The sequence below is a fragment of the Oryx dammah genome, unplaced genomic scaffold, assembly GCF_014754425.2.
Source record: "Oryx dammah isolate SB20612 unplaced genomic scaffold, SCBI_Odam_1.1 HiC_scaffold_18, whole genome shotgun sequence".
NCBI lineage: Eukaryota > Metazoa > Chordata > Mammalia > Artiodactyla > Bovidae > Oryx > Oryx dammah.
Window position 1 is genome coordinate 86362962 of NW_024070202.1, and position 12717 is coordinate 86375678.

General features: G+C 39.6%; 1 non-coding gene across 1 annotated transcript; it reads left to right on the forward strand.

Annotated features, from left to right (window-relative positions):
- The first annotated feature begins 6570 nt into the window (after positions 1-6570).
- On the forward strand, positions 6571-6643 carry TRNAS-GGA. The gene has a single exon. It is a non-coding gene; the product is annotated as a tRNA-Ser (tRNA).
- The last annotated feature ends 6074 nt before the right edge of the window (positions 6644-12717 follow it).

Sequence of the window (12717 nt, forward strand, 5' to 3'; positions counted from 1 at the left end):
TTGAGGAAGACTCTTAGTTCCTTGGACAGAAAGGAGATCAAACCAGTCAGTCCTAAAGGAAATCAGTCCTGAATATTCATTGGAAGAACTGATGCGGAAGCTGAGACTCCGATACTTTGATCACCTGATGGGAAGAGCTGACTCATTGGGAAAGACCCTGATGCTGGGAAAGACTGAAGGCACGAGCAGAAGGGGACAACTGAGGATGAGATGGTTGGATGGCATCACCAACCCAATGGACATGAGTTTGAGTAAGCTCCAGGAGATGGTGAAGGACAGGGAAGCCTAGCGTGCTGCAGTCCATGGGGCCACAAAGAGCTGGACAGGATGAGCAACTGAACAAAAATAAGTTTCAGTGTTCCTAGTTGGCAAGTGGATGGTTTTCCTTCATCCTGTGACTCAGGCACATGAATTCTTCCTTCCAGCAGCCGTACCATTCGCTCAGAGTCTCTAAGCAGGTGGGAGAAGAGAATACACACCTTTGCATCACCATCTTGGCCAGAAATTGATCTATTCTGTTCCCATGCCATTTGGGAAGAACTGGTCATGTAGTCCTATTTAGATGCAAGGGGAGATTAGAAATGTAATTATTGTCTGGGCAAGTGTTTGCCCACAGCAACCTTAGACTATGGGAAGCACAACTAATGATGGAGAATTAGGGGTCTCTGTTATACTTACCCCAAATCTTAGCTTTCTATAGATATACCTCAAGTCCACTTTGGTTACTACTCTTCAGTTCTAACTTTCAGGTTGAGCAGAAATATATGATTTGGTGTTGCAATTGTGTAACACAGACTAGGACTTGAACCTATCTTCTTTCAACTGAGATCGCACACTTGGTCTCAGGACTTAATGAAGCTCAGGTTCCTGGTGTCGCCTCACAGAAAGAATTCAGTGAGAGACAAAGTGATAGGTAAGAAGGGGATTTATTTAAAGAGAAACACACTCCACAGACAATGTGTGGGCTGTCTTAGAAGACACAAGGCCTCAAAATATGGGGTAGTTAACTTTTATGGACTGGGTAATTTCATAGGTTGATGAATGGGAGGATTATTCTAATTATTTAGGGGGGAGGGGCAGAGATTTCCAGGAATTGGGCCACCAGCTCACTTTTTGATCTTTGATGGTTGTTCATGGAACTGTCATGGTGCTGGTGAATGTTTCCTTAACATGCTAATGTATTATTAATATAATGAGCATATAATGAAGATCAAGTTCCACTGGAAGTCAAATCTTCCACCATCTTGGACCTAGTTGATCCTAAGTTTTTGTCATGTCCTATGTCTATGTCATTCTTTTAAAGGTTGTACCCTGTCCCTTCTCTCTCATTTCAGTGCTGTGGAAAATTTAGAAGAAAATATTCATGAACCCTTAGAATTTATTCATTCCATACAAAAAGCACTTCAACAAATAAATAGTTTTTGAAAGTACCTTATATTTCCACTTTCATCCTATGTTCTTGAATTTTTGTATAATAGTTTAGCAACCAAACTGTGATTTGCAATGTTAATTATTCTCATATAATTTTCATCTTTGCTGGAATATAATATGTGTTCTCAATTCATTAACATTTTCTGTTTTAAAGCATTTCCCATTAAGCTTCCCCAGTAGGCTAAGTCTCCACTGCTTTCAATAGATGCCTGCAGATATCACGCAGAATAGTTCCAGGGGAAAATATGTACATAGAATTGGGATTTACTCTGCAAAGAGGGCCTCATTAGGTTTTCCCCATTCATAGAAATAGATCTTTCATCAGTGACAAAACAGTGCAATTAGGGGAAGTCACTTGTAACTTGCCATGGGTGCAGTCAGCTGCCACTAGTATTTCCTTGGGAAGCACTTGAATAAATGATGTTTCATCCTTTTTTACATGAGGATTCCTTCTCCTGAGAGTTGCCATAGAATTCCATATTCAGGATTGAACAAGTTTAGCCCCTATGGCTAAACATTTAATTCCAATTTTCCTTTTTTAATACAAACTTTGCTTTGTGGTTTCTGTAACTTGATTTATTTGTTAAACACTTCTAACAGGACTTTTATTTATCTAACACTACCAAAGATGTGTCGTTCTTCATAGAAATAACACATTAACAACAGTAATATTGGCATTGCATTTAGGGCTTACAAAATAGGCTTCCATTTTACACTTTTAATATTTATAACAATTTTGTGAGACTCTGAGACTGACTTGCCAAAGGAAGTACAGCTGGTCAAAAGCAGAACTGATTTCTTAAATTCAAGTCAGTGGATTTTCTATTATATTATGGTGCTCATTTATTACAACGCACGAACCTGAAATAATTGAAGAGTAATAAAATTTTGTATTGCTGATACTAAGTGCATAGAAAGTGAAAGGAAGTGTTAGTTGTTCAGTCATGATCGATTCTTTTGCAGCCCCATGGACTGTTACCTGCCAGTCCTCTGTCCATGGGATTCTCCAGGCAAGAATATTGGAGTGGGTTGCCATTTCCTCTTCCAGGGGATCTTCCCAACCCAGGGATCAAACCCAGGTCTTGTGCATTGCAGGCAGATTCTTCGCCATCTGAGCCACCAGGGAAGCCCTGGTGTATTGATCACTATTAGTAAATACATGAAGCTTTGTTCAAAACTCTGAGTTGACATGTCATCAAGGGTGGAGAGGATGGATGGACTGGTGGGTAGGGTGAGAAGGGAAGATAAGAAAAAGTTATTCAGGAAGAGGATTTCCAGGTGGCACACTGGTAAAGAATCCGCCTGCCAGTGCAGGCGATGCAAGAGACTCGGTTCGATCCCTAGGAAGGGACGATCCCCTGAAATGACAGCCCACTCCAGTATTCTTGCCTGGAAAATCCCATGGACAGAGAAGCCTGGTGGACTAATGTCCATGGGGTCACAAAGACTCAGATATGACTGAGTGACTGAATACACACTTTCGGGAAGAGGAACCAAATTTCTGCATAAAATCAGGAATAAGAGTGTTGTGTGCAGAGATTGTGAGGAAACTGAAATCTATGCTGGGAGGAGGCAAAGGCGAAGAAAGCAATGAGAAGGGAAGTTAGTTGGAGCAGTTAAAGGAAAGTTTTGTGAGTCTGGTGGAGATATTTAAACTTAATACATGGTGGCAGCGAACCAGTGTGATTTCTGGAAATAGGAGTATTAGCACTTAGTGCTTTAAAGAAGAAGGCACTTGGAAGTGGCCTGTGTGATAGTTTGAAAATAGGAAGGCTGAGACGGCCAGTCTGTTGCTCCCATATCAAGATGTGAAAAGGATTTGGACCCAGTGGCCATGGAGTGTGAAGCAAAAGAGAAGCCAGGGCTCAGGGCTGTACTGGATATAAAGAGTAAGTGATAATAAATTGTTAAATATAGAGGCTTAAAGTTTTAACCAAGAAACCTGGAAGAATGTAGAATTTAAGGGATAACTTTTCAAAAATAATGTTGAGATAAAATCTAACTGTCAAGTTACATTTGTGATGTCAAGATAAATACCTTATTTCTAACATAGGTGTTCTTCTGTTGAGCAGCCTATTTCTAAGCTACACAACATTTATTTTATTCTCCAATATTAGGTATTTCTAACAGACTGTGTTTATTACATACATACAAGAGCCGTTTTATCTCTGAAGAATAGGATTCTTTTCCTTCCTAGCAGAAGTGGACAAAAATAAGTAAAACACCACAAATTCATAGAATAAGCTAGTTTGTTGCTCATTCTGTGACACTATTAATTCTGACCTTAAAACAGCTTCCAGTTTATACACCAAGCAGTGCTTCAGCTATCAGACTTTGAAGTAAACATGCTTATTACATTGTTTCTCAAAGCAGTTGGGTGTTGTTAGGACCACAAGGAATTTCAGAGACCATATTCCCACCTCCCAGTTTACAGGGAGTAAATAAAAAGTTATTCAGAACATAAATCCAATTAGTAGCAGAAATGTGACTGGGATTCAGATTTCTGACTCTAGATTCACTGTTCTAGGATCTTCTGCTTGGAACATTGTCAGCAATAGTTGCAAGAACTTGGATGCCAGCAACAGTTCAAAGTGATTTCATATCTATTACTTCATAAAGACTGCCCAAGGGCCCAATTAATTAGATGCTTTTATGACTGCTCCCTTTGAGGGAGGAGCAAATGAGATACACACAGTTGGAGTAACTCACTCCCGGTCATGCACTAGTGAGGAATGAAGCTGGAATCTGAAGACAGGTAGTCTGGTCCAGAGGCTAGGTCCCTGCCACATCTCATATCCCAGCACTACTTCTACTCTTTTCAAGTACTGCTGCTGCTGCTGCTGCTGCTGCTCCTAAGTCACTTCAGTCAAGTCCGACTCTGTGCAACCCCAGAGACGGCAGCCCATCAGGCTCCCCCGACCCTGGGATTCTCCAGGCAAGAACACTGGAGTGGGTTGCCATTTCCTTCTCCAATGCATGAAAGTGAAAAGTGAAAGTGAAGTCGCTCAGTCGTGTCCGACTCGTAGCGACCCCATGGACTGCAGCCCACCAGGCTCCTCTGTCCATGGGATTTTCCAGGCAAGAGTGCTGGAGTGGGGTGCCATTGCCTTCTCCGTTTCAAGTACTATAGGTGCCATTTTGAAAAAAGAAAGCAGTAACTATAAGGAAATGAAATAATAGAACTACCAATTATTTTCTGTCTCTTCAATCAATAATGATCTTTAGTTTGGAGGAAAGGCCCTTTGATTATTAAAGTTCAGTTCAGTTCAGTCGCTCAGTCGTGTCCGACTCTGCGACCCATTGCACTGCAGCACTCCAGGCTTCCCCATCCATCACCAACTCCCGGAGTTTGCTCAAACTCTTACCCGTCAAGTCGATGATGCCATCCAACCATCTCATCCTCTGTCATCTCCTTCTCCTGCCTTCAATCTTTCCCAGCATCAGGGTCTTTTCCAATGAGGGTTTTTTTCCCAATGATTATTAAAATCTTGACACAATTGGCATTATAGGCTCTCGCCATTATCAGGAGTGGTAGGGCATTCAATCAGGAAAGATAACTAACAAAGCTTTCTTATCCCACTGTTCCCAAGACCCATGGGGGAGAGAATCCTGCGAAGGAGAGCCTGGGCATTCATGGGATGCAGAAAGCCAGGACTATAGTGGCTGGTGACATGCAAACAAAGAAACTGTGTTTCAGTAATGAAGGGGGCGGACAGCGGCATAGACCACTGCAGGAAATTCAAATGAGAGAGGGATTATTGGAGTTGGCAATTAGGAGGCCAGGCTGTTAGTGAGTTTTGAAAGAGCAATTTCAGTGGAACCTGAATTGCAGAGGGCCAAGGAATGAACACGAAGCTGTAAGGGCATGCTTGCTGTGCCACTGCAGTTTATAAACGTATAACAAAACTAGATGCCATATTAAAAATCCAGTTTTGCAATATTGAGGCAAATATTTATTTTTTTATCTCAGTTTTTAAAACTGTTTATTTAATACATTTCCATTGTTTAATAAACATGGAACAAATATCAAAGAAAAATTAAAAAGTAAGCAGTAAAAAGTCATCTACTCTTCCCTGTCCACCATCTGCACTGTCCCCATCTTTTTCTATAAGTAAACTTTTACTTCCTACTAGTTTCTTCTTTCCTATAAGTAACTTTATTTCTTACTAGTCTCTTCTTCACACTTTTTAAATATAAGGAAAACATATACATTTCTACATGATGATGGTGTACTATAATGTTTTGGACTGGTGTTTGGTCTCCATTGAATGCTTCTTGAAGAACTTATGTCAATACACAAGTCCTTATGGATACAATATCATTTACTTAACTGGTTCTGGGTAGATAAAGATGAGATTGTTTGAATAATAAATACCGGAAAGGGTGTGGAGAAAAAGGAAGACTCCTTTACTGCTGGTGGGAATGTAAATAGGTACGGCCACTATGGAGAACAATCTTCAAGTTCCTTAAAAAATTAAAAATACGAGTTACCATATGATCCAGTAATCCCACTTCTGGGCATATACCCAGAAATGCCAAAAACTCTAATTTGAAAAGATACGTGCACTCCAGTATTCATAGGACATGGAAGAAACCTAAATGTCCATTCACAGATGAATGGATAAAGAAGCTGTGGTGTATATATACACATATATATGTTGTTTAGTCACTAAGTCATGTCTGACTCTTTGCGACCCCATGGACTGTAGCCCACCAGGCTCCTCTGACAATGAGACTTTCCAGGCAAGAATACTGGAAGTATTCTTGTGGGTTTCCATTTCTTTCTCCAACACATATATATGTGTATATACACAAACACACACACACACATATATATATACATACACTCATATACACAGTGGAATATTACTGAGCCATAACAAAGAAAGAAATAATGTCATTTGCAGCAACACGGATGGACCTAGAGATTACCATACTAAGTGAAGTAAGTCAGACAGAGAAAGACAAACGTCATGTGATATCACTTGTATGTGGAATCTAAAAAGATGATACAAATGATTTTATTTATAAAACAGGAATAAATTCACAGTCATAGAAAATAAACTTAAGGTTACCAAAGGGAAAAGTAAGGCAGGAGAGATAAATTAGAAGCTTGGGATTAACAGGGACATACCACATTTCCCAGTGGCTCAGAGGTTAAAGCATCTGCCTGGAATTCAGGAGACCCAGGTTCGATCCCTGGGTTGGGAAGATTCCCCTGGAGAAGGAAATGGCAACCCACTCCAGTACTCTTGCCTGGACAGTCCCATGGAGGGAGGAGCCTGGTAGGCTACAGTCCATGGGGTCGCAAAGAGTCAGACATGACTGAGTGACTTCACTTCACTTCACTTCACTATTATATATAAAATAACAAAGACCTATGTATATCACAGGGAATTATAGTAATATCTTATAATAATCTATAATGGAAAAGAATCTGAAAATAATATATATGTATAACTTTGTTAATTTTATATTTTCCTTTTTGAACACAATTTCACCTCTTCCTGACCTTTTGCCATCTTTCCCCAGAGTTTTGCCTTTCTGTTTTGTGGTCTTCTATCATAGAAACAATTGCTTCATTGAATTTTGCCCTTGTTTGACGTGAGGTGAAGTCGCTCAGTTGTGTCCGACTCTTTGCGACCCCGTGGACTGTAACTTACTAGGCTTCTCCGTCCATGGGATTCTCCAGGCAAATTTACTTGTTTTAATTAAGGGCAAGATTTTGGTTCAGACTTTTCATTTGCTCAATGTCAACATTTTTTTTTTTTTGAGTATCCATCTGTTTTTAAATTTGCTGATATTGTCCTCTCTTTTCTCTTTAGTGTCTTTGTATGGATACTCTGCTAAATACTTTTCATGTGCATGCAAACTAAGTTGCTTCAGTCATGTCTGACTCTTTGTGACCCCGTGGACCATGGCCTGCCAGGCTCCTCTGTCCATGGGATTCTCTAGGCAAGAATACTGGAGTGGGATGCCATGATTTCCTCCAGGGGATTTTCCTGACCCAGGGATTGAACCCGTGTCTCTTATGTCCCCTGCATTGGCAGGGGAGTTCTTTACCACTAGCATCCCCTGGGAAGTCCCAATTACTTTTCATACCTGCCTTTAAATGAGTTGCACCAGTTTCTTGCAAAAGATTATGTCTTTTAGACTAGCTGCACAGATATTTGCAAGAGATTCTTAGCTGCAGGACAGTAGAATTACAGTACCCTTATTTTTCTCTCCCCAGCTTCCCTCCACAATCTTCTGGTAGGCGTCTACATTTCATTGAAAGATACTCTTAAGAATGTTTTACAGTTTGTCTCCTAACTTCACTAAGAATGGAAACTTTACTTTTGAGAGTAGAGGAAAGACTGCCTAGTTTATGTAGCTATGTTTCTCTTGTAAGTCTTTATCTCACTTATCTATCCCAAATAATAACAGAATTAGAGCATTGGAACTTGACAATCTTCTGAGTTTTATGGTTTTTCAGAACATGGAAAGCAATACAAAATGAGCAAAAAAAGAGTCTACTTCCAGTTTCACAATATGGCTTTTGATAATAGTAGTTCCTTTCTCTTTTATGGTTTATGCTGTATCTGCATAAAGGGCACAAATGTAAATCTAATTTTCATTTCCTTTCTGTATTACTTTCTTCCCAAGAGTTTGGGTCTTTCCATCTTAAGGGACCCAGGGCCAGAAAGACTCCTTGGGGACCTGGCTGTTTCTGGGCACTGCCAAGAGAAACATGTTGCTTTTGTGCTCTGTAGTCGATACCAGCCATTGGCTCTTCTCTGGGTAGAACACTTCTGAATTTGTTATATGACACTCTGCAAGTTCCAATCCTTGTCTCTTTTATTTATTTATTTTTTAATTAATTAATTTATTTTTAATTTTTACTTTACAATTCTGTATTGGTTTTGGCATAGATTGACATGAATCCACCACAGGTGTACATGCGTTCCCAAACATGAACCCTCCTCCCATCCCCCTCCCCACAACATCTCTCTGGGTCATCCCCGCGCGTCAGCCCCAAGCGTGTCATATCCTGCATCAGACATAGACTGGCATTTCGATTCTTACATGATATTATACATGTTTCAATGCCATTCTCCCAAATCATCACACCCTCTTGTCTCTTTTAGAAATTGACTTCTGTTTCTCTATTTCATTTATGTAGAAGAAAATAGGTGGGGCACCTCTGTTACCGGTCTCCAGGTCAGAGTTGCAGAGAAATGGAAGCCAAGTCATCCTGAGGTATCGGCAACACATTTTATCCCAGTATCTCTGACATAACCTGAATACTGTTGACATTAGGGCAAAGTGCCAGACTCATCCAACTACATAGCCATTTCCTAGGAAATCATCTCATATAGGTTTTTCTAAACACTGCTATTTTATTGCTACTGAATGTCATCAAATACTGGTCTCAAATCAGGAAAAGGAAACATTTCAAGTCAACAAATAGAAAAATCCCCCTTCCCAAAATGGCTATGTCTGTGGGGGCCATTTAAATATAACACACAGTGAAAAAAAAAATGTACAGAAATAACATAATGTGGTTTAAACATTTGGTTTCCTTTTAAGTTTGCCAGGCTTGTTGTCTTTGTACTTTGGTCATATTCTAATGAAATTAAAGTCATAACTGTTAGCCAATGTGTATCTAAATTCAAAACTCTGTTGCATATGAGAGACTCTTTTATTTTCATTATTATGGCATGTTGATGAATAAAAGCAAAGATGTAATCTATTCACATCTAGCTTTCATGGCCAGCTTTTATCATTAGAAAACTGTAGATCTTCAAATCCACTACTATTTCCCTGATAGGCATAGAATAGAACTAGACATTTGTGACTTGAAATGTGTATTTTTAAAAAATCATGTCCATTTAATGAAATTAAAACTTCTTGTATATACAGAGATTTGATTTTTATTTCATCTTTTTCAAAATATAAATAAAATTCTATTAGGTTGGAATCTTTGTCTCATCATTCTTATTTTGTCTTTCCCTTTCCTTTCTGTTATATCAACCTGCTTTCCATATGCATGATTGAACTTACTTATCTTTGTTTCCCAACATGTTTCTCCAACATGCTGCTCTCCCTTCACTATTGCTAATATAGCCCAAAATACCTCCTCCATGGAGCTTACTTAATTTACATCCATAATACTCATATCATTGCTCTATCCTGGGGAATATATCAATCAAGTATTGGTAAATTTGGAAAACTCAGCAGTGGCCACAGGACTAGAAAAGGTCAGTTTTCATTCCAATCCCCAAAAAGGACAATGGCAAAGAATGTTCAAACTACCACACAATTGCACTCATTTCACACACTAGTAAAGTAATGCTCAAAATTCTCCAAGCCAGGCTTCAACTGTACATGAACCAAGAACTTCCAGATGTTGAAGCTGGATTTACAAAAGGTAGAGGAACCAGAGATTAAATTGCCAACATCCTTTGGATCACAGAAAAAGGAAGAGAGTTCCAGAAAAACATCTACTTCTGCTTTATTGATTATCCCCAAACCTTTGACTGTGTGGATCACAAAAATTGCCGAAAATTCTTCAAGAGATGGGAATACCAGACCACCTTACCTGCCTCCTGAGAAATCTGTATCCAAGTCAAGCAACAGTTAGAACTGGACATGGAACAACAGACTGGTTCCAAATCAGGAAAGGAATACGTCAAGGCTGTATATTGTCGTCCTGCTTTTTAAAATTATATGCAGAGTACATCATGCAAAATGCTGGGCTGGATGAAGCACAAGCTGGAATCAAGATTGCCGGGAGGAATATCAATAACTTCAAATATGCAGATGACACCACTCTTATGGCAGAAAGCAAAGAGAAACTAAAGAGCCTCTTGATGAAAGTGAGAGAGGAGAGTGAAAAAGTGGGCTTAAAATTCAACATTCAGAAAACTAAGATCATGGCATCCAATCCCATCACTTCATGGCAAATAGGTGGGGAAACAATGGAAACAGTGAAAGACTTTATTCTCTTGGGCTCCAAAATCACTGCAGATGGTGACTGCAGCAATGAAATGAAAAGACACTTGCTCCTTGGAAGAAAAGCTATGATAAACCTAGGCAGCATATTAAAAAGCAGAGTCATTACTTTGCTGACAAAGTTCCATATACTCAAAACTATGGTTTTTCCACTAGTCATAATGGATGTGAGTTGGACCATAAAGAAGACTGAACACCAAAGAATTGATGCTTTTAAACTGTGGTGTTGGAGAAGACTCTTGAGAGTCCCTTGGACTGCAAGGAGATCAAACCAGTCAATCCTAAAGGAAATCAGACCTGAATATTCATTGGAAAGACTGATGCTGAAGCTGAAACTCCAATACTTTGGCCACCTGATGGGAAGAACTGACTCATTGGAAAAGACCCTGATGCTGGGGAAAGATTGAAGGCAAGAGGAGAAGGGGAAGACAGAAGATGAGATGGTTGGATGGCATCACCAACTCGATGGACATGAGTTTGAGCAAGCTCCAGTAAAAATGGGTGATGGAGAGGGAAGCCTGGCATGCTGCAGTCCACAGGGTTGCAAAGAGTCAGACACCACTGAGTGACTGAACTGACTATATAACAGAAGTTAATTTAGGCTGATTAAACAGCAGTTTATTGAAAGGATATTGGATAGCCCATAGAACTGTTGAAAGAGCTAGAGAAAAAGAAATTGTTAAGCATCTAGGCAGAAAGGCCAAGACTATGCCAGAGAATTGGCTTAATGACAAACTTGCCACCAATAGTGCTGGTCCACAGACTATCCTATGAAACTGTGGTAGAGGCTGCTGCCCACCTATGCAATTTCTGCACAAGAAATACAATTCTGCAAGCACTGGGCAGTCACCACAACTTCCACCACTGCCACCACATGCACCACTACCAAGCGATGTCTCCAGTTAGGTTTCCTCTAAGATAGAGTTTAATACACAGAATTTTTTAAAATTAATTTTTATTGGAGTATAGTTGCTTTACAATGTTGTCAGTTCCTACTGTACAGCAAAGTGGATCAGCTATATACATATACATAATATCTTCTCTTTTCTTGGATTTCCTTCCCATTTAGGTCACCGCAGAGCACTTAGTAGGGTTTCCTGAGCTATACAGGAAATTCTCATTAGTTATCTATTTTATATTAATACATAGTATCCACAGTGTATATATGTCAATCCCAATTTCCTAATTTACCACACTACACCCTCTCCCTCCAAGTATCCTGGATTGGCAAAGGCAGAAGTCAAGCTATGATGTAACCCAAAGTATACCTCAGCTTATCTTTGGAACTAAAGGATATACCTGGTTAGGCCAAGATGCAAAGATTTTTGTATACTTGTATCAAACAGTCATTGGAGAGGAGCTACACTGGGAAGGGGTAGGACCTTAGGCAATAGGGCTCTCTATAGTTGAGGTGACCCCGAAGGGACAGACAGTTGAAGGTTGTCTGTCAGGAGTGTTCTCGGCATCTAGGGAAGCAAGCACAATTCACTCTTTGCACTGCTTGGATTACAGACATACTGTAGCTTTGTGACTTCAATATCCTGATTTAGAACATGGTATAATAATATCTGTCTCTTTAGGATCCCTATAAGGGATGCCACATTTATATGAATTATTTTATTAAACCTTGCAGGGATCCTAAAGAGATAGGTATTATTATTTCCATATTCTAGTTCAGGAAACTGAAGTCACAGAGATATTGCACATTTGATCAAGGATTTCAACCTTTTTAATATGCTATTGTGAATGAAAACCTACCTATGTGAAGCACAACATCCTTCTAAATAACACAGACACAAATATTTACCTTCAGTGACGACTAGTGGATATATAATACACACAAGGAGAGGTTATGCTGGGTATACACATATGTGTTTTCTGTGTAAAATACACACCTGTCATTTTTTGATAATCTAGCACCATCATATCTCTCTACTTTCATTTCCAACCCTTCAAATCCCTCTTGTGCTTAATGACTTTAATTACTTCATACTGCATGTCTGGAATCTCATTCCAATAAACTTAGCCCCAAAGTCTACTGCCTGCTGCAACTTGCCTGATGGCCAGTCTTCCACATGCCATCTAAATTTGCTCTTGGTGCTCCCTTTGCATGTTAATTTTACTCCCCTTTTGATATTTATCACAGTATAACTTTCATTAGAGGTCATCATGTACATTTCTTGTGTTTCCAGTAGCCCATACAGTCCTTAAAGAGTGGCATCAGACTTGATCCATTTTTCCTAGCATTTAGCACATTACTTTGCTTATCAGTTCAGTTTAGGTCAGTCACTC